We start from the raw sequence: 22,539 nt of genomic DNA, 5'->3' as shown, positions 1-22,539 counted from the left end.
TGAACAGTTGAATGACTGTATTGTTCAAAATTAAGTGCTGCTTCTGTATTCTGTAAAATGTGAGTGATGCTTCCACAGGGCAAACAATGACTGGGTTGTTATCGGGGAGGCAACCTTGAAAGTGTCTGGAGGAATACAGTGGAACACATGGACCTGTTCTCATACAGAGCTGAAAACAAGAAAACAGGGATTTTTTTTTTAACACTACATTACTTAAGCCACTTTTCCACTACAAAGCTCCAGCACTACGCGGCTCTACTCGGTTTGGTTCCACGCGCGAGCTTTTCTACTGCAAATAGTACCTCTTCAACGTGGGCGGGGTCAGCAGAGCAAACTGCAGTGACGTCGTTTTATACGCGACACAAACATAAACAATGGCGAACTCCGTGTGTTTACTGCTGTGAGTTTTTAAGAGAAAGTTGCTGGCGGCGAGAAAAACACGCTTGAGACGTACAGAAGACTTTGGGAATTCATATGAAGATGAAGACGAGAAGATACAAGCTGCTAGAGATGAAGAGGCAAAGCATGACGGTAAGCTAATCGTTAGCTTTCTAAGATCGTAAATAATAACTGCAGGCTCTCGCTATTAACTATTAAAATTGTGGCTGTCAAAATAAAGCGTTAATTTAGATTAATTACAATACCTATCACGCCTTCAGTCACACTTTGCTCCATTTTCTTTTGACGTCAGTAACTTGGTCTGTAAATAAAGACGCGTTTCTGAGCAATAAACGTGTTAATGTCAATACTTTTTTTTTACCAAAGTAACTTGCTTTGATAACTTATTGTTAAATCTCAAATATGGGAGTTTGTGCATTTACTGACGTTCACGCACAAAATGTTGATTCGGTTTTAATGACCGTTAATATATACGAGGGCTGTCAATAAAGTATAGGTCCTTTTTATCTTTTTCAAAAACTATATGGATTTCATTCATATGTTTTTACGTCAGACATGCTTGAACCCTCGTGCGCATGCGTGAGTTTTTCCACGCCTGTCGGTGACGTCATTCGCCTGTGAGCACTCCTTGTGGGAGGAGTCGTCCAGCAACGTACCTGAGCTGCAGAAAATGAGGCGCGTACCCAGATAGCACACGGAAGGAGGCTGGCCGCTCGCTGCACGATGACGTGCTGCAAAATTAAATCATTAACAACAAGCACCAAAACAATAAGGTTGATACGCAGCACAGCACTGCTACATACCTGCGCCAGGAGTCAGGCAAACAACCAGGTGGTTAAAGTGGAGCGGACCCTGTGCAAATGACGCGCACACTAGCTAGCTGCAGATATTTGCGATAAAATGCCAAGTTTTTGTGGTGTAATCGTAAGAACAGGGAAACTAATCACAGTTTCTTCAGGTTACCGGCAGTTATCGAGCATCAAGGAGAAAATACGCGAGAACTGTCTTCAAAGAGGCGAGCAATCTGGCTAGCACGGATAGCTAGAAGTGACCTTATATCCGAGTCCAGTTTGGCCAATCTACGGATCTGTTCGGATCATTTCATTAAAGGTCAGTCTCCCTATTTAACTAGTGTGTTTCATGTACAGTATTTATTTCACTTGTAAATCCTAGAATATGCAAAATTGTCATATTTACATGCAGTTGAGTAACCACACTACGTGTGTGCGTGTGCTTTTTAATGTGTTTGGCGCATGTGTGCGTGTGCTTTTTAATGTTTTAATGTGTTTGGCGCGCGCTTTTTTTCCGCGTGTTTGGCGCATGTGTGCGTGTGCTTTTTAATGTTTTTAATGTGTTTGGCGCGCGCTTTTTTTTCCGCGTGTTTGGCGCATGTGTGCGTGTGCTTTTTAATGTTTTTAATGTTTGGTGGGCGCTTTTTTCCGAGTGTTTGGCGCATGTGTGTGTGTGCTTTTAAATGTTTTTAGTGTTTGGTGCGCGCTTTTTTCCGAGTGTTTGGCGCATGTGTGCATGTGCTTTTTAATGTTTTTAATGTGTTTGGTGCGCGCTTTTTTCCGAGTGTTTGGCGCATGTGTGTGTGTGCTTTTAAATGTTTTTAATGTTTGGTGCGAGCTTTTTTCCGAGTGTTTGGCGCATGTGTGCGTGTGCTTTTAAATGTTTTTAATGTTTGGTGCGAGCTTTTTTCCGAGTGTTTGGCGCATGTGTGTGTGTGCTTTTAAATGTTTTTAGTGTTTGGTGCGCGCTTTTTTCCGAGTGTTTGGCGCATGTGTGCATGTGCTTTTTAATGTTTTTAATGTGTTTGGTGCGCGCTTTTTTCCGAGTGTTTGGCGCATGTGTGTGTGTGCTTTTAAATGTTTTTAATGTTTGGTGCGAGCTTTTTTCCGAGTGTTTGGCGCATGTGTGCGCGTGCTTTTTAATGTGTTTTGTGCGCGCTTTTTTCCGAGTGTTTGGCGCATGTGTGTGTGTGCTTTTTAATGTTTTTAATGTTTGGTGGGCGCTTTTTTCCGAGTGTTTGGCGCATGTGTGCATGTGCTTTTAAATGTTTTTAGTGTTTGGTGCGCGCTTTTTTCCGAGTGTTTGGCGCATGTGTGCATGTGCTTTTTAATGTTTTTAATGTGTTTGGTGCGCGCTTTTTTCCGAGTGTTTGGCGCATGTGTGTGTGTGCTTTTAAATGTTTTTAATGTGTTTGGTGCGAGCTTTTTTCCGAGTGTTTGGCGCATGTGTGCGCGTGCTTTTTAATGTGTTTGGTGCGCGCTTTTTTCTGAGTGTTTGGCGCGTGTGTGTGTGCGCTTTAATGTGTTTTTGTGTTTGGTGCCCGCTTTTTTCCGAGTGTTTGGCGCGTGTGTGCGTGCGCTTTAATGTGTTTTTGTGTTTGGTGCCCGCTTTTTTCCGAGTGTTTGGCGCGTGTGTGCGTGCGCTTTAATGTGTTTTTGTGTTTGGTGCCCGCTTTTTTTCCGCATGTTTGGCGCGTGTGTGCGTGCGCTTTAATGTGTTTTTGTGTTTGGTGCCCGCTTTTTTCCGAATGTTTGGCGCGTGTGTGCGTGCGCTTTAATGTGTTTTTGTGTTTGGTGCCCGCTTTTTTCCGAGTGTTTGGCGCGTGTGTGCGTGCGCTTTAATGTGTTTTTGTGTTTGGTGCCCGCTTTTTTCCGAGTGTTTGGCGCATGTGTGCGTGTGCTTTTAAATGTTTTTAATGTGTTTGGTGCGCACTTTTTTCCGAGTGTTTGGCGCGTGTGTGCGTGTGCTTTTAAATGTTTTTAATGTTTGGTGCGCACTTTTTTCCGAGTGTTTGGCGCATGTGTGCGTGTGCTTTTAAATGTTTTTAATGTGTTTGGTGCCCGCTTTTTTCCGAGTGTTTGGCGCGTGTGTGCGTGCGCTTTAATGTGTTTTTGTGTTTGGTGCCCGCTTTTTTTCCGCATGTTTGGCGCGTGTGTGCGTGCGCTTTAATGTGTTTTTGTGTTTGGTGCCCGCTTTTTTCCGAATGTTTGGCGCGTGTGTGCGTGCGCTTTAATGTGTTTTTGTGTTTGGTGCCCGCTTTTTTCCGAGTGTTTGGCGCGTGTGTGCGTGCGCTTTAATGTGTTTTTGTGTTTGGTGCCCGCTTTTTTTCCGCATGTTTGGCGCGTGTGTGCGTGCGCTTTAATGTGTTTTTGTGTTTGGTGCCCGCTTTTTTCCGAATGTTTGGCGCGTGTGTGCGTGCGCTTTAATGTGTTTTTGTGTTTGGTGCCCGCTTTTTTCCGAGTGTTTGGCGCGTGTGTGCGTGCGCTTTAATGTGTTTTTGTGTTTGGTGCCCGCTTTTTTCCGAGTGTTTGGCGCATGTGTGCGTGTGCTTTTAAATGTTTTTAATGTGTTTGGTGCGCACTTTTTTCCGAGTGTTTGGCGCGTGTGTGCGTGTGCTTTTAAATGTTTTTAATGTGTTTGGTGCGCACTTTTTTCCGAGTGTTTGGCGCGTGTGTGCGTGTGCTTTTAAATGTTTTTAATGTGTTTGGTGCGCACTTTTTTCCGAGTGTTTGGCGCGTGTGTGTGTGTGCTTTTTAATGTTTGGTGCGTGCTTTTTTTTCCGAGCGATTTTCAACTTTTCTTTGTATGTAACTTTATCCTCCGCGCGTAAATTAGCTTGATATTCACTCTCTTCAACGCTTCTTTCTACATCGTCCGCCATGTTGGAGTGTTTGCTTGTCATCAAGATCGTATGTAATATTTCGTTTTTTAATAAGACTGTTTTCGGGTCATAATAATAATAATAATAATAAAAAATATGAACCCTCAAAGATCATATGTAATATTTCGCTTTTTAATAAGACTGTTTTTGGGTCATAATAATAATAATAATAAAAAATATGAACCCTCAAAGATCATATGTAATATTTCGCTTTTTAATAAGACTGTTTTCGGGTCATAATAATAATAATAATAATAAAAAATATGAACCCTCAAAGATCATATGTAATATTTCGCTTTTTAATAAGACTGTTTTCGGGTCATAATAATAATAATAATAATAAAAAATATGAACCCTCAAAGATCATATGTAATATTTCGCTTTTTAATAAGACTGTTTTCGGGTCATAATAATAATAATAATAATAAAAAATATGAACCCTCAAAGATCATATGTAATATTTCGCTTTTTAATAAGACTGTTTTCGGGTCATAATAATAATAATAAAAAATATGAACCCTCAAAGATCATATGTAATATTTCGCTTTTTAATAAGACTGTTTTCGGGTCATAATAATAATAATAAAAAATATGAACCCTCAAAGATCATATGTAATATTTCGCTTTTTAATAAGACTGTTTTCGGGTCATAATAATAATAATAAAAAATATGAACCCTCAAAGATCATATGTAATATTTCGCTTTTTAATAAGACTGTTTTCGGGTCATAATAATAATAATAAAAAATATGAACCCTCAAAGATCATATGTAATATTTCGCTTTTTAATAAGACTGTTTTCGGGTCATAATAATAATAATAAAAAATATGAACCCTCAAAGATCATATGTAATATTTCGCTTTTTAATAAGACTGTTTTCGGGTCATAATAATAATAATAAAAAATATGAACCCTCAAAGATCATATGTAATATTTCGCTTTTTAATAAGACTGTTTTCGGGTCATAATAATAATAATAAAAAATATGAACCCTCAAAGATCATATGTAATATTTCGCTTTTTAATAAGACTGTTTTCGGGTCATAATAATAATAATAAAAAATATGAACCCTCAAAGATCATATGTAATATTTCGCTTTTTAATAAGACTGTTTTCGGGTCATAATAATAATAATAAAAAATATGAACCCTCAAAGATCATATGTAATATTTCGCTTTTTAATAAGACTGTTTTCGGGTCATAATAATAATAATAAAAAATATGAACCCTCAAAGATCATATGTAATATTTCGCTTTTTAATAAGACTGTTTTCGGGTCATAATAATAATAATAAAAAATATGAACCCTCAAAGATCATATGTAATATTTCGCTTTTTAATAAGACTGTTTTCGGGTCATAATAATAATAATAAAAAATATGAACCCTCAAAGATCATATGTAATATTTCGCTTTTTAATAAGACTGTTTTCGGGTCATAATAATAATAATAAAAAATATGAACCCTCAAAGATCATATGTAATATTTCGCTTTTTAATAAGACTGTTTTCGGGTCATAATAATAATAATAAAAAATATGAACCCTCAAAGATCATATGTAATATTTCGCTTTTTAATAAGACTGTTTTCGGGTCATAATAATAATAATAAAAAATATGAACCCTCAAAGATCATATGTAATATTTCGCTTTTTAATAAGACTGTTTTCGGGTCATAATAATAATAATAAAAAATATGAACCCTCAAAGATCATATGTAATATTTCGCTTTTTAATAAGACTGTTTTCGGGTCATAATAATAATAATAAAAAATATGAACCCTCAAAGATCATATGTAATATTTCGCTTTTTAATAAGACTGTTTTCGGGTCATAATAATAATAATAAAAAATATGAACCCTCAAAGATCATATGTAATATTTCGCTTTTTAATAAGACTGTTTTCGGGTCATAATAATAATAATAAAAAATATGAACCCTCAAAGATCATATGTAATATTTCGCTTTTTAATAAGACTGTTTTCGGGTCATAATAATAATAATAAAAAATATGAACCCTCAAAGATCATATGTAATATTTCGCTTTTTAATAAGACTGTTTTCGGGTCATAATAATAATAATAAAAAATATGAACCCTCAAAGATCATATGTAATATTTCGCTTTTTAATAAGACTGTTTTCGGGTCATAATAATAATAATAAAAAATATGAACCCTCAAAGATCATATGTAATATTTCGCTTTTTAATAAGACTGTTTTCGGGTCATAATAATAATAATAAAAAATATGAACCCTCAAAGATCATATGTAATATTTCGCTTTTTAATAAGACTGTTTTCGGGTCATAATAATAATAATAAAAAATATGAACCCTCAAAGATCATATGTAATATTTCGCTTTTTAATAAGACTGTTTTCGGGTCATAATAATAATAATAAAAAATATGAACCCTCAAAGATCATATGTAATATTTCGCTTTTTAATAAGACTGTTTTCGGGTCATAATAATAATAATAAAAAATATGAACCCTCAAAGATCATATGTAATATTTCGCTTTTTAATAAGACTGTTTTCGGGTCATAATAATAATAATAAAAAATATGAACCCTCAAAGATCATATGTAATATTTCGCTTTTTAATAAGACTGTTTTCGGGTCATAATAATAATAATAAAAAATATGAACCCTCAAAGATCATATGTAATATTTCGCTTTTTAATAAGACTGTTTTCGGGTCATAATAATAATAATAAAAAATATGAACCCTCAAAGATCATATGTAATATTTCGCTTTTTAATAAGACTGTTTTCGGGTCATAATAATAATAATAAAAAATATGAACCCTCAAAGATCATATGTAATATTTCGCTTTTTAATAAGACTGTTTTCGGGTCATAATAATAATAATAAAAATATGAACCCTCAAAGATCATATGTAATATTTCGCTTTTTAATAAGACTGTTTTCGGGTCATAATAATAATAATAAAAAATATGAACCCTCAAAGATCATATGTAATATTTCGCTTTTTAATAAGACTGTTTTCGGGTCATAATAATAATAATAAAAAATATGAACCCTCAAAGATCATATGTAATATTTCGCTTTTTAATAAGACTGTTTTCGGGTCATAATAATAATAATAAAAAATATGAACCCTCAAAGATCATATGTAATATTTCGCTTTTTAATAAGACTGTTTTCGGGTCATAATAATAATAATAAAAAATATGAACCCTCAAAGATCATATGTAATATTTCGCTTTTTAATAAGACTGTTTTCGGGTCATAATAATAATAATAAAAAATATGAACCCTCAAAGATCATATGTAATATTTCGCTTTTTAATAAGACTGTTTTCGGGTCATAATAATAATAATAAAAAATATGAACCCTCAAAGATCATATGTAATATTTCGCTTTTTAATAAGACTGTTTTCGGGTCATAATAATAATAATAAAAAATATGAACCCTCAAAGATCATATGTAATATTTCGCTTTTTAATAAGACTGTTTTCGGGTCATAATAATAATGATAAAAAATATGAACCCTCAAAGATCATATGTAATATTTCGCTTTTTAATAAGACTGTTTTCGGGTCATAATAATAATAATAAAAAATATGAACCCTCAAAGATCATATGTAATATTTCGCTTTTTAATAAGACTGTTTTCGGGTCATAATAATAATGATAAAAAATATGAACCCTCAAAGATCATATGTAATATTTCGCTTTTTAATAAGACTGTTTTCGGGTCATAATAATAATAATAAAAAATATGAACCCTCAAAGATCATATGTAATATTTCGCTTTTTAATAAGACTGTTTTCGGGTCATAATAATAATGAATAAAAAATATGAACCCTCAAAGATCATATGTAATATTTCGCTTTTTAATAAGACTGTTTTCGGGTCATAATAATAATGATAAAAAATATGAACCCTCAAAGATCATATGTAATATTTCGCTTTTTAATAAGACTGTTTTCGGGTCATAATAATAATGATAAAAAATATGAACCCTCAAAGATCATATGTAATATTTCGCTTTTTAATAAGACTGTTTTCGGGTCATAATAATAATGATAAAAAATATGAACCCTCAAAGATCATATGTAATATTTCGCTTTTTAATAAGACTGTTTTCGGGTCATAATAATAATGATAAAAAATATGAACCCTCAAAGATCATATGTAATATTTCGCTTTTTAATAAGACTGTTTTCGGGTCATAATAATAATGATAAAAAATATGAACCCTCAAAGATCATATGTAATATTTCGCTTTTTAATAAGACTGTTTTCGGGTCATAATAATAATGATAAAAAATATGAACCCTCAAAGATCATATGTAATATTTCGCTTTTTAATAAGACTGTTTTCGGGTCATAATAATAATAATAAAAAATATGAACCCTCAAAGATCATATGTAATATTTCGCTTTTTAATAAGACTGTTTTCGGGTCATAATAATAATAATAAAAAATATGAACCCTCAAAGATCATATGTAATATTTCGCTTTTTAATAAGACTGTTTTCGGGTCATAATAATAATAATAAAAAATATGAACCCTCAAAGATCATATGTAATATTTCGCTTTTTAATAAGACTGTTTTCGGGTCATAATAATAATAATAAAAAATATGAACCCTCAAAGATCATATGTAATATTTCGCTTTTTAATAAGACTGTTTTCGGGTCATAATAATAATAATAAAAAATATGAACCCTCAAAGATCATATGTAATATTTCGCTTTTTAATAAGACTGTTTTCGGGTCATAATAATAATAATAAAAAATATGAACCCTCAAAGATCATATGTAATATTTCGCTTTTTAATAAGACTGTTTTCGGGTCATAATAATAATAATAAAAAATATGAACCCTCAAAGATCATATGTAATATTTCGCTTTTTAATAAGACTGTTTTCGGGTCATAATAATAATAATAAAAAATATGAACCCTCAAAGATCATATGTAATATTTCGCTTTTTAATAAGACTGTTTTCGGGTCATAATAATAATAATAAAAAATATGAACCCTCAAAGATCATATGTAATATTTCGCTTTTTAATAAGACTGTTTTCGGGTCATAATAATAATAATAAAAAATATGAACCCTCAAAGATCATATGTAATATTTCGCTTTTTAATAAGACTGTTTTCGGGTCATAATAATAATAATAAAAAATATGAACCCTCAAAGATCATATGTAATATTTCGCTTTTTAATAAGACTGTTTTCGGGTCATAATAATAATAATAAAAAATATGAACCCTCAAAGATCATATGTAATATTTCGCTTTTTAATAAGACTGTTTTCGGGTCATAATAATAATAATAAAAAATATGAACCCTCAAAGATCATATGTAATATTTCGCTTTTTAATAAGACTGTTTTCGGGTCATAATAATAATAATAAAAAATATGAACCCTCAAAGATCATATGTAATATTTCGCTTTTTAATAAGACTGTTTTCGGGTCATAATAATAATAATAAAAAATATGAACCCTCAAAGATCATATGTAATATTTCGCTTTTTAATAAGACTGTTTTCGGGTCATAATAATAATAATAAAAAATATGAACCCTCAAAGATCATATGTAATATTTCGCTTTTTAATAAGACTGTTTTCGGGTCATAATAATAATAATAAAAAATATGAACCCTCAAAGATCATATGTAATATTTCGCTTTTTAATAAGACTGTTTTCGGGTCATAATAATAATAATAAAAAATATGAACCCTCAAAGATCATATGTAATATTTCGCTTTTTAATAAGACTGTTTTCGGGTCATAATAATAATAATAAAAAATATGAACCCTCAAAGATCATATGTAATATTTCGCTTTTTAATAAGACTGTTTTCGGGTCATAATAATAATAATAAAAAATATGAACCCTCAAAGATCATATGTAATATTTCGCTTTTTAATAAGACTGTTTTCGGGTCATAATAATAATAATAAAAAATATGAACCCTCAAAGATCATATGTAATATTTCGCTTTTTAATAAGACTGTTTTCGGGTCATAATAATAATAATAAAAAATATGAACCCTCAAAGATCATATGTAATATTTCGCTTTTTAATAAGACTGTTTTCGGGTCATAATAATAATAATAAAAAATATGAACCCTCAAAGATCATATGTAATATTTCGCTTTTTAATAAGACTGTTTTCGGGTCATAATAATAATAATAAAAAATATGAACCCTCAAAGATCATATGTAATATTTCGCTTTTTAATAAGACTGTTTTCGGGTCATAATAATAATAATAAAAAATATGAACCCTCAAAGATCATATGTAATATTTCGCTTTTTAATAAGACTGTTTTCGGGTCATAATAATAATAATAAAAAATATGAACCCTCAAAGATCATATGTAATATTTCGCTTTTTAATAAGACTGTTTTCGGGTCATAATAATAATAATAAAAAATATGAACCCTCAAAGATCATATGTAATATTTCGCTTTTTAATAAGACTGTTTTCGGGTCATAATAATAATAATAAAAAATATGAACCCTCAAAGATCATATGTAATATTTCGCTTTTTAATAAGACTGTTTTCGGGTCATAATAATAATAATAAAAAATATGAACCCTCAAAGATCATATGTAATATTTCGCTTTTTAATAAGACTGTTTTCGGGTCATAATAATAATAATAAAAAATATGAACCCTCAAAGATCATATGTAATATTTCGCTTTTTAATAAGACTGTTTTCGGGTCATAATAATAATAATAAAAAATATGAACCCTCAAAGATCATATGTAATATTTCGCTTTTTAATAAGACTGTTTTCGGGTCATAATAATAATAATAAAAAATATGAACCCTCAAAGATCATATGTAATATTTCGCTTTTTAATAAGACTGTTTTCGGGTCATAATAATAATAATAAAAAATATGAACCCTCAAAGATCATATGTAATATTTCGCTTTTTAATAAGACTGTTTTCGGGTCATAATAATAATAATAAAAAATATGAACCCTCAAAGATCATATGTAATATTTCGCTTTTTAATAAGACTGTTTTCGGGTCATAATAATAATAATAAAAAATATGAACCCTCAAAGATCATATGTAATATTTCGCTTTTTAATAAGACTGTTTTCGGGTCATAATAATAATAATAAAAAATATGAACCCTCAAAGATCATATGTAATATTTCGCTTTTTAATAAGACTGTTTTCGGGTCATAATAATAATAATAAAAAATATGAACCCTCAAAGATCATATGTAATATTTCGCTTTTTAATAAGACTGTTTTCGGGTCATAATAATAATAATAAAAAATATGAACCCTCAAAGATCATATGTAATATTTCGCTTTTTAATAAGACTGTTTTCGGGTCATAATAATAATAATAAAAAATATGAACCCTCAAAGATCATATGTAATATTTCGCTTTTTAATAAGACTGTTTTCGGGTCATAATAATAATAATAAAAAATATGAACCCTCAAAGATCATATGTAATATTTCGCTTTTTAATAAGACTGTTTTCGGGTCATAATAATAATAATAAAAAATATGAACCCTCAAAGATCATATGTAATATTTCGCTTTTTAATAAGACTGTTTTCGGGTCATAATAATAATAATAAAAAATATGAACCCTCAAAGATCATATGTAATATTTCGCTTTTTAATAAGACTGTTTTCGGGTCATAATAATAATAATAATAAAAATATGAACCCTCAAAGATCATATGTAATATTTCGCTTTTTAATAAGACTGTTTTCGGGTCATAATAATAATAATAAAAAATATGAACCCTCAAAGATCATATGTAATATTTCGCTTTTTAATAAGACTGTTTTCGGGTCATAATAATAATAATAATAAAAATATGAACCCTCAAAGATCATATGTAATATTTCGCTTTTTAATAAGACTGTTTTCGGGTCATAATAATAATAATAAAAAATATGAACCCTCAAAGATCATATGTAATATTTCGCTTTTTAATAAGACTGTTTTCGGGTCATAATAATAATAATAATAAAAAATATGAACCCTCAAAGATCATATGTAATATTTCGCTTTTTAATAAGACTGTTTTCGGGTCATAATAATAATAATAAAAAATATGAACCCTCAAAGATCATATGTAATATTTCGCTTTTTAATAAGACTGTTTTCGGGTCATAATAATAATAATAAAAAATATGAACCCTCAAAGATCATATGTAATATTTCGCTTTTTAATAAGACTGTTTTCGGGTCATAATAATAATAATAAAAAATATGAACCCTCAAAGATCATATGTAATATTTCGCTTTTTAATAAGACTGTTTTCGGGTCATAATAATAATAATAAAAAATATGAACCCTCAAAGATCATATGTAATATTTCGCTTTTTAATAAGACTGTTTTCGGGTCATAATAATAATAATAAAAAATATGAACCCTCAAAGATCATATGTAATATTTCGCTTTTTAATAAGACTGTTTTCGGGTCATAATAATAATAATAAAAAATATGAACCCTCAAAGATCATATGTAATATTTCGCTTTTTAATAAGACTGTTTTCGGGTCATAATAATAATAATAAAAAATATGAACCCTCAAAGATCATATGTAATATTTCGCTTTTTAATAAGACTGTTTTCGGGTCATAATAATAATAATAATAAAAATATGAACCCTCAAAGATCATATGTAATATTTCGCTTTTTAATAAGACTGTTTTCGGGTCATAATAATAATAATAAAAAATATGAACCCTCAAAGATCATATGTAATATTTCGCTTTTTAATAAGACTGTTTTCGGGTCATAATAATAATAATAAAAAATATGAACCCTCAAAGATCATATGTAATATTTCGCTTTTTAATAAGACTGTTTTCGGGTCATAATAATAATAATAAAAAATATGAACCCTCAAAGATCATATGTAATATTTCGCTTTTTAATAAGACTGTTTTCGGGTCATAATAATAATAATAAAAAATATGAACCCTCAAAGATCATATGTAATATTTCGCTTTTTAATAAGACTGTTTTCGGGTCATAATAATAATAATAAAAAATATGAACCCTCAAAGATCATATGTAATATTTCGCTTTTTAATAAGACTGTTTTCGGGTCATAATAATAATAATAAAAAATATGAACCCTCAAAGATCATATGTAATATTTCGCTTTTTAATAAGACTGTTTTCGGGTCATAATAATAATAATAAAAAATATGAACCCTCAAAGATCATATGTAATATTTCGCTTTTTAATAAGACTGTTTTCGGGTCATAATAATAATAATAAAAAATATGAACCCTCAAAGATCATATGTAATATTTCGCTTTTTAATAAGACTGTTTTCGGGTCATAATAATAATAATAATAAAAATATGAACCCTCAAAGATCATATGTAATATTTCGCTTTTTAATAAGACTGTTTTCGGGTCATAATAATAATAATAAAAAATATGAACCCTCAAAGATCATATGTAATATTTCGCTTTTTAATAAGACTGTTTTCGGGTCATAATAATAATAATAATAAAAATATGAACCCTCAAAGATCATATGTAATATTTCGCTTTTTAATAAGACTGTTTTCGGGTCATAATAATAATAATAATAAAAATATGAACCCTCAAAGATCATATGTAATATTTCGCTTTTTAATAAGACTGTTTTCGGGTCATAATAATAATAATAAAAAATATGAACCCTCAAAGATCATATGTAATATTTCGCTTTTTAATAAGACTGTTTTCGGGTCATAATAATAATAATAATAAAAAATATGAACCCTCAAAGATCATATGTAATATTTCGCTTTTTAATAAGACTGTTTTCGGGTCATAATAATAATAATAATAAAAATATGAACCCTCAAAGATCATATGTAATATTTCGCTTTTTAATAAGACTGTTTTCGGGTCATAATAATAATAATAATAAAAATATGAACCCTCAAAGATCATATGTAATATTTCGCTTTTTAATAAGACTGTTTTCGGGTCATAATAATAATAATAATAAAAAATATGAACCCTCAAAGATCATATGTAATATTTCGCTTTTTAATAAGACTGTTTTCGGGTCATAATAATAATAATAAAAAATATGAACCCTCAAAGATCATATGTAATATTTCGCTTTTTAATAAGACTGTTTTCGGGTCATAATAATAATAATAAAAAATATGAACCCTCAAAGATCATATGTAATATTTCGCTTTTTAATAAGACTGTTTTCGGGTCATAATAATAATAATAAAAAATATGAACCCTCAAAGATCATATGTAATATTTCGCTTTTTAATAAGACTGTTTTCGGGTCATAATAATAATAATAATAAAAATATGAACCCTCAAAGATCATATGTAATATTTCGCTTTTTAATAAGACTGTTTTCGGGTCATAATAATAATAATAATAAAAATATGAACCCTCAAAGATCATATGTAATATTTCGCTTTTTAATAAGACTGTTTTCGGGTCATAATAATAATAATAAAAAATATGAACCCTCAAAGATCATATGTAATATTTCGCTTTTTAATAAGACTGTTTTCGGGTCATAATAATAATAATAAAAAATATGAACCCTCAAAGATCATATGTAATATTTCGCTTTTTAATAAGACTGTTTTCGGGTCATAATAATAATAATAAAAAATATGAACCCTCAAAGATCATATGTAATATTTCGCTTTTTAATAAGACTGTTTTCGGGTCATAATAATAATAATAAAAAATATGAACCCTCAAAGATCATATGTAATATTTCGCTTTTTAATAAGACTGTTTTCGGGTCATAATAATAATAATAAAAAATATGAACCCTCAAAGATCATATGTAATATTTCGCTTTTTAATAAGACTGTTTTCGGGTCATAATAATAATAATAAAAAATATGAACCCTCAAAGATCATATGTAATATTTCGCTTTTTAATAAGACTGTTTTCGGGTCATAATAATAATAATAAAAAATATGAACCCTCAAAGATCATATGTAATATTTCGCTTTTTAATAAGACTGTTTTCGGGTCATAATAATAATAATAAAAAATATGAACCCTCAAAGATCATATGTAATATTTCGCTTTTTAATAAGACTGTTTTCGGGTCATAATAATAATAATAAAAAATATGAACCCTCAAAGATCATATGTAATATTTCGCTTTTTAATAAGACTGTTTTCGGGTCATAATAATAATAATAAAAAATATGAACCCTCAAAGATCATATGTAATATTTCGCTTTTTAATAAGACTGTTTTCGGGTCATAATAATAATAATAAAAAATATGAACCCTCAAAGATCATATGTAATATTTCGCTTTTTAATAAGACTGTTTTCGGGTCATAATAATAATAATAAAAAATATGAACCCTCAAAGATCATATGTAATATTTCGCTTTTTAATAAGACTGTTTTCGGGTCATAATAATAATAATAAAAAATATGAACCCTCAAAGATCATATGTAATATTTCGCTTTTTAATAAGACTGTTTTCGGGTCATAATAATAATAATAATAAAAAATATGAACCCTCAAAGATCATATGTAATATTTCGCTTTTTAATAAGACTGTTTTCGGGTCATAATAATAATAATAATAAAAATATGAACCCTCAAAGATCATATGTAATATTTCGCTTTTTAATAAGACTGTTTTCGGGTCATAATAATAATAATAAAAAATATGAACCCTCAAAGATCATATGTAATATTTCGCTTTTTAATAAGACTGTTTTCGGGTCATAATAATAATAATAATAAAAATATGAACCCTCAAAGATCATATGTAATATTTCGCTTTTTAATAAGACTGTTTTCGGGTCATAATAATAATAATAATAAAAAATATGAACCCTCAAAGATCATATGTAATATTTCGCTTTTTAATAAGACTGTTTTCGGGTCATAATAATAATAATAAAAAATATGAACCCTCAAAGATCATATGTAATATTTCGCTTTTTAATAAGACTGTTTTCGGGTCATAATAATAATAATAAAAAATATGAACCCTCAAAGATCATATGTAATATTTCGCTTTTTAATAAGACTGTTTTCGGGTCATAATAATAATAATAAAAAATATGAACCCTCAAAGATCATATGTAATATTTCGCTTTTTAATAAGACTGTTTTCGGGTCATAATAATAATAATAATAAAAATATGAACCCTCAAAGATCATATGTAATATTTCGCTTTTTAATAAGACTGTTTTCGGGTCATAATAATAATAATAAAAAATATGAACCCTCAAAGATCATATGTAATATTTCGCTTTTTAATAAGACTGTTTTCGGGTCATAATAATAATAATAAAAAATATGAACCCTCAAAGATCATATGTAATATTTCGCTTTTTAATAAGACTGTTTTCGGGTCATAATAATAATAATAAAAAATATGAACCCTCAAAGATCATATGTAATATTTCGCTTTTTAATAAGACTGTTTTCGGGTCATAATAATAATAATAAAAAATATGAACCCTCAAAGATCATATGTAATATTTCGCTTTTTAATAAGACTGTTTTCGGGTCATAATAATAATAATAAAAAATATGAACCCTCAAAGATCATATGTAATATTTCGCTTTTTAATAAGACTGTTTTCGGGTCATAATAATAATAATAAAAAATATGAACCCTCAAAGATCATATGTAATATTTCGCTTTTTAATAAGACTGTTTTCGGGTCATAATAATAATAATAAAAAATATGAACCCTCAAAGATCATATGTAATATTTCGCTTTTTAATAAGACTGTTTTCGGGTCATAATAATAATAATAAAAAATATGAACCCTCAAAGATCATATGTAATATTTCGCTTTTTAATAAGACTGTTTTCGGGTCATAATAATAATAATAAAAAATATGAACCCTCAAAGATCATATGTAATATTTCGCTTTTTAATAAGACTGTTTTCGGGTCATAATAATAATAATAAAAAATATGAACCCTCAAAGATCATATGTAATATTTCGCTTTTTAATAAGACTGTTTTCGGGTCATAATAATAATAATAAAAAATATGAACCCTCAAAGATCATATGTAATATTTCGCTTTTTAATAAGACTGTTTTCGGGTCATAATAATAATAATAAAAAATATGAACCCTCAAAGATCATATGTAATATTTCGCTTTTTAATAAGACTGTTTTCGGGTCATAATAATAATAATAAAAAATATGAACCCTCAAAGATCATATGTAATATTTCGCTTTTTAATAAGACTGTTTTCGGGTCATAATAATAATAATAAAAATATGATAGCCGCTGCACAGGGAATCAGCGTATTGAGTCTTGGTGGGGGGTTTTAAGGAAACAAAGTGTCCACTTCTGGATGAACATATTCAAAACCCTTCAAGATGATGGACAGTTTTCTGGGGACTTTTTGGATAAAAACCTGGTACAGTTTTGTTTTCTTGGCCTCGTTCAGGTAAGTTTATTACATACCCATTTATATCTGAATTCAAAATCATTTTTATTAATCATGCTTTTTTCTATTCTCTTTTTTTTTTTTTTGTAGAAGGAGTTGGATGAGGTAGTGCAGACATGGAATACCCACAAGATCAGACCGCGACCTGGCCAAGATGTGCATAGTGGTCGTCCTGTTCTGATGTACACAGTCCCAAGTTTGTATGATGCAGAGGATAAGCTTAAACTCGTGGAGCCTGAAGAAGTAGCTGTGTGTAAGGAAGAGTGCACACCGAAGAGCCAGATCCCTCGTGATGAGACTGTTTACGATCTCTCTGTGTTACTCATGCAGGAGAATCAATGGGGCCATCCTTAGAACAGTGATACTGGAAAATATCTAACACCATTGCCATAGAAAGTGTTAGTGTGGTATCATAGTGTAGCGGGATGAAAGTCCCGGGTCCCAATTGAAAAGACGTTCCCGCTAGCTTGGCTAACGGGGAGTTCCCCTTTGGCTGACCTGGTAGAGGAACGGTCTTTTGTTGCAAGCCGCGTGGGTTCGATCCCCACCGTCGTCCCGGCCACGAAGGTCCTGCTGCTTCAATCGTATGTCAATGAAACGGGTCCTGTAGGATTTTTGTGCTAAAATGGATTTTTTGCTTTTTACTTAAAGCAGTATAGGCCCATAATGGTTCAAGGTGATCCTGGGGTAAAATTTACCAGATGCTCAGATTTTGTTGAAACTGGTGAGAAGTTGTTTGTATTGTGTCATAGGGTCCCCCCACCCCCACACAAAAGAGCTATTTTACGGTGTGTGGCATTTGATTGGATAATTAAATAGCAGAATGTGTCAAAGGTCTACATGGTCTATGGGGGCCACTAAGACTTTCCCTGGATGTTGCAGATGGTGCCATCACCAAATCAGTTAAAATGCTTTTTCTGCTTCAGTATGACAAGAGAAATCATTTGACACCACTTTCAATATCATCTGAGCATTTACCCCAGGATGACCTTGAAGCTTTAAAGCCCTATACCTGTGTAAATATCAGCCAGAACCTAGACAAACTATATTTATTTATTACTATTATTATAATCCTCTCAACAAGACAGATATATTGGAGTATATTTGAAATTGATTAACTTGATTTTCAATTTACCTGTGTACTAACCTTTGTCCCCTTGCAGGAGAGATGTAGGGGTCTGAAAATTTGAACTCCGTCATTTTATGACAGTCTTGGTCCTGTTGAAACCCAAGCAGCAACAAAATCAATTTTAGCATGAAAATCCTATGGGAATACACACCATACCTCACTATGTGCATGTTTTGATGGATTTATTTATTTTTGTTTTGGAATGATATAAACACTGTTCTTGTGCGTGATTATAGTAACAGCTAAACTTAAATGTGTTAAACATGTAGAAATGCTTTACACAATTGTTTTGGTTAAAAAAAAAGTTCAAAATACTTCACAATTGGTTTACAAACTATTCCTTTTTGCACACCTACCCATGAACTGGTATCCCACTTAGGTGCTCAACTTTACATTTTAGACAGTTTTTATACAGTTCAGAACACACTAAAATTAAGATGCAACATTGTTTACTTATATTGCTAAAACATCTATTTTCAATTCAATTTTTCAATTTTATTTCCTTTATATAGCACCAAATCACAGAGTTGCCTCAAAGTGCTTCACACAGGTAAGGTCTAACCTTACCAACCCCCAGAGCAACAGTGGTAAGGAAAAACTCCCTCTGAGGAAGAAACTTCAAGCAGACCAGACTCAAAGGGGTGACCCTCTGCTTGGGCCATGATACAAAACATAAATTACAGAAACAATTCACAGAATTCACGGACGAATATACAAGAATTGCTGTTGGTGCACAGGACAGGAGGGTCACCAACACAAACACAACTCACATCTCTGGACGGAGCTGCACCTTAAACAGAGAGAAAAAACACAATCAGGCATCAGAAATACAAAAAATACTGCATAATTTGCCAGCATTAAACAACAAGAAAAACAGAAGAAATACTAAGGTGATCTGTAGATGATTTGTTCAACATCATCTCTAAACAACTGGTGAACAGTGAATACTCTTTAAGACCACCACATGTGACTATGTAAATGTCTTATGACAAACACAGAACAGATGGTAAAATAAAAGTGCAGAATGGAAATGGGCAAAAAGTTCTGTCTTATTTCTTTGTATCTAACAAACTTAACTTTACTACATTTTTAGTCTCCCTTTAAACTATTATCTGTTCCATCCAACATGAACTACACAATGTCCATGATCCATATGTTGCTCTCTAAGACGGCATTAAACTCGGATTGGAAATCAGGAAATCCATCGTAACAATCAGCTATTTCCAAAATACAGCCACATGTTCTTCCAATAGGTCTTCTTGTAAATGCTGACATATTTGAAAACATGACTTACATGAAACATGAAATATTAGGACATCACTTCCTGTTGTGAATCTCAGGAACCTTTCCAGTTTGTCTTTATTTAATTCTCTTTTAAGGTGGTTGTGGACCTCCCTTTGGCTTCCTGTCATTGATTCTGGGAATTGATGTAATCCCACTACTTTTTTAGGAGTTGGTTTTTAGTTTTCAAACATCCTCAAAAGCTCATGTGTGAAAGAGACATTTGGCATAACTATGTCCTTCCAACAATCTATATCACAAACACCAACTCCTTGTGTGCAATCTCTTGCAGGATGTTTCTCAGTGTCTCTGGTATAACTCTTGTGTGGCATTCGTAGTTTGACAGAACCTCAAGAAGCTCATCCAGCTCAACTGATGCAAAATCATCGAGGGCCTGCTGCAGCTCTTGACATGGAGGTGGAGGGCAGCTGTGTTGTCGAGGCAAAAGGCAGCAGTAATGCAGAATGAGGAGTGGGCACACTGGAGGTAGAAGGCACCTGTGGTGTGGGGCGTGGAGTGGGCACACTGGAGGTAGAAGGCACCTGTGGTGTGGGCACACTAGAGGTAGAAGGCACCTGTGGTGTGGGCACACTGGAGGTAGAAGGTGGCTGTTGCAACATGAATTCAAAGTCATATGTCTCTGTCATTCTCATCTGATGAATATTCTGCAGTATCAACATGTGAGCCGAATGTGACTTCATCAGATGAGGAGATAAGGTCCACAAGCTCTGTGTTGTGTTGAGGGTCTTGGTCATAGCTGTGGTCAGTGACTGAGGACAAATCTGTGTCTGCATTAGGTAAGGCTGGGCGGCTAAGTGTGCTGCCTCCAACATGATCATGAACTAACAGGTCACCAACGTCTGATGAATCATCTGTCTGTTGATTAGAATGATCTTTATCGCTTTCATTGTCACTTGACTCCAGGAGTTCTGTATCATTGTTTCCTGCTTCTGATTCAGATGCGTCTGTAGGGCTTGGCTGTGTTTTGCAAAGAGTAGCAATATAAAATGGTAACCTGGACACACATGTAGTGTCATAGAAAACACTGATGGTAATGTCCTTCTCAGTGATTCTATTTTGCTTATAATCCCAGAGCTCAAATCTAAAATCACTTTTCTGGCCTTTTGTGGACTTTCCCACCAGGAAAGAAAAGATTCTTCTCCTTTTCTAGAACAGTGTGCATCCCTGTTTGTATTTCAAGATCCAAGGTTCGAGTGCCACCTGCTTCTTTGGCTCTTATTTTCTTAAACTCCCCCTTCTCAAAATTAATCCACCCTATTTAAATTTGCGATGGCTTGCTTTACCTCGCTTTTTGGCAGGACCAGTGCGTTCATTGTGCTGTACTGTTCCTTTATTTTATTGGCAGCAATTTCTTTTCTCTGTTGAAGTTTTGACCTCAGTTTTTCAAAAAGTCCAGTCTTCCTCCTCTGAAGAGATGTTTGACCTTTGCAAAGATTTCTCAATGCCAGACGATCCCCATATGATGGAATATAATTAGCCAGATCGTTGTCCTCCATAAGACAGATGACATGGATGTCAATCTGTGGAAGTAAAGGACATAACAGTTAACAGATTAGTCACAAAAACGTTAATTAGGATGACACATAGCAAGGACTGCTTATAAATACTATATGGCTTTGTATTTATTGTGTGTATTCCTGGTACCTTTTCATTCTCCAGATGGTTAATAACCTCCTCTGGGACACCACGTTCTTGCAAAAAATCAGAGACTGTCAAGACTCTGCCCTTTGCTGTAAAAAGACACCACAATATCAATCAACAACCTTAAATCATACATGGTTTGCATTTTCTGACCTAATGACACAGACCAATATCACTAAAAATATATAGAAAAATATTTTTTAAAAACTTGTTCATTTACAGTAGTTGCTTTAGCCTGCTATTAAGTTTTATTAATTTTTTAATGGGCTTAATAACCTGCTAGTAAATGTAAAGGATATTGAGCCTATGCAACTTAAAAGTATACATAAAAATACATTCAACGCTAGCTACATCAACTTAATAATTTGATAAATAGCCAAATCAGCATAGCTAACATCCAGGTGAGCTGTTACCTGCATTTGTATTAACTGCGAGCACAAGCATTATAGCATTATTTCTCTTATTGTTCAGACATTAAATATTGAAACCGCTGCCCATCTATTAATTCTTTTTGACGGTAAAAATGTACATGATGAAGCCATTGTTCTCTCATTCCATCGCTATGTACCTGTAGTTTTACATGTTCTAATCTTGCATTGTCTTTTTCTTGCAAATGTACGTTTATAATGTCGCAAATTTGCATTTTTAAATCTCACAAATTTGCGTGTTATTTCTCGTAAATCTGCATGTTTATTCTCGTATATTTACTTCTCGCAAATTTGCTTCTTTTTTCCTCACAGATTTGCATGTTTAGAATCTCGAAAATTTGCCTGTTTAATCTGGCAAATTTGCTACCTTTTTCTTGCAAATTTGCTGCTTTTTTTCTCACAGATTTGCATGTTTACGTATAATCTCGAAAATTTGCGTGTTGTGGCAAATTTGCTACTTTTCTTGCAGATTTGCATGTTTTTAATCTGGCAAATTTGCGTGTTATTTCTCGTAAATTTGCAC

General features: G+C 31.0%; 1 long non-coding RNA gene across 1 annotated transcript; it reads left to right on the top strand.

Moving 5' to 3' along the window:
• Positions 1-474: 474 nt before the first annotated feature.
• Positions 475-19,218, top strand: LOC117526361. Its single transcript, XR_004565269.1, has 3 exons — positions 475-531; positions 1,358-1,509; positions 17,607-19,218. It is a non-coding gene; the product is annotated as an uncharacterized LOC117526361 (long non-coding RNA).
• Positions 19,219-22,539: the final 3,321 nt, after the last annotated feature.

This window comes from Thalassophryne amazonica, chromosome 15 (genome assembly GCF_902500255.1).
Source record: "Thalassophryne amazonica chromosome 15, fThaAma1.1, whole genome shotgun sequence".
In the NCBI taxonomy this organism is placed as follows: Eukaryota; Metazoa; Chordata; class Actinopteri; order Batrachoidiformes; family Batrachoididae; genus Thalassophryne; species Thalassophryne amazonica.
The sequence above is the reverse complement of the archived record's forward strand: the minus strand, read 5'-3'. Positions and strand labels throughout refer to the sequence as shown.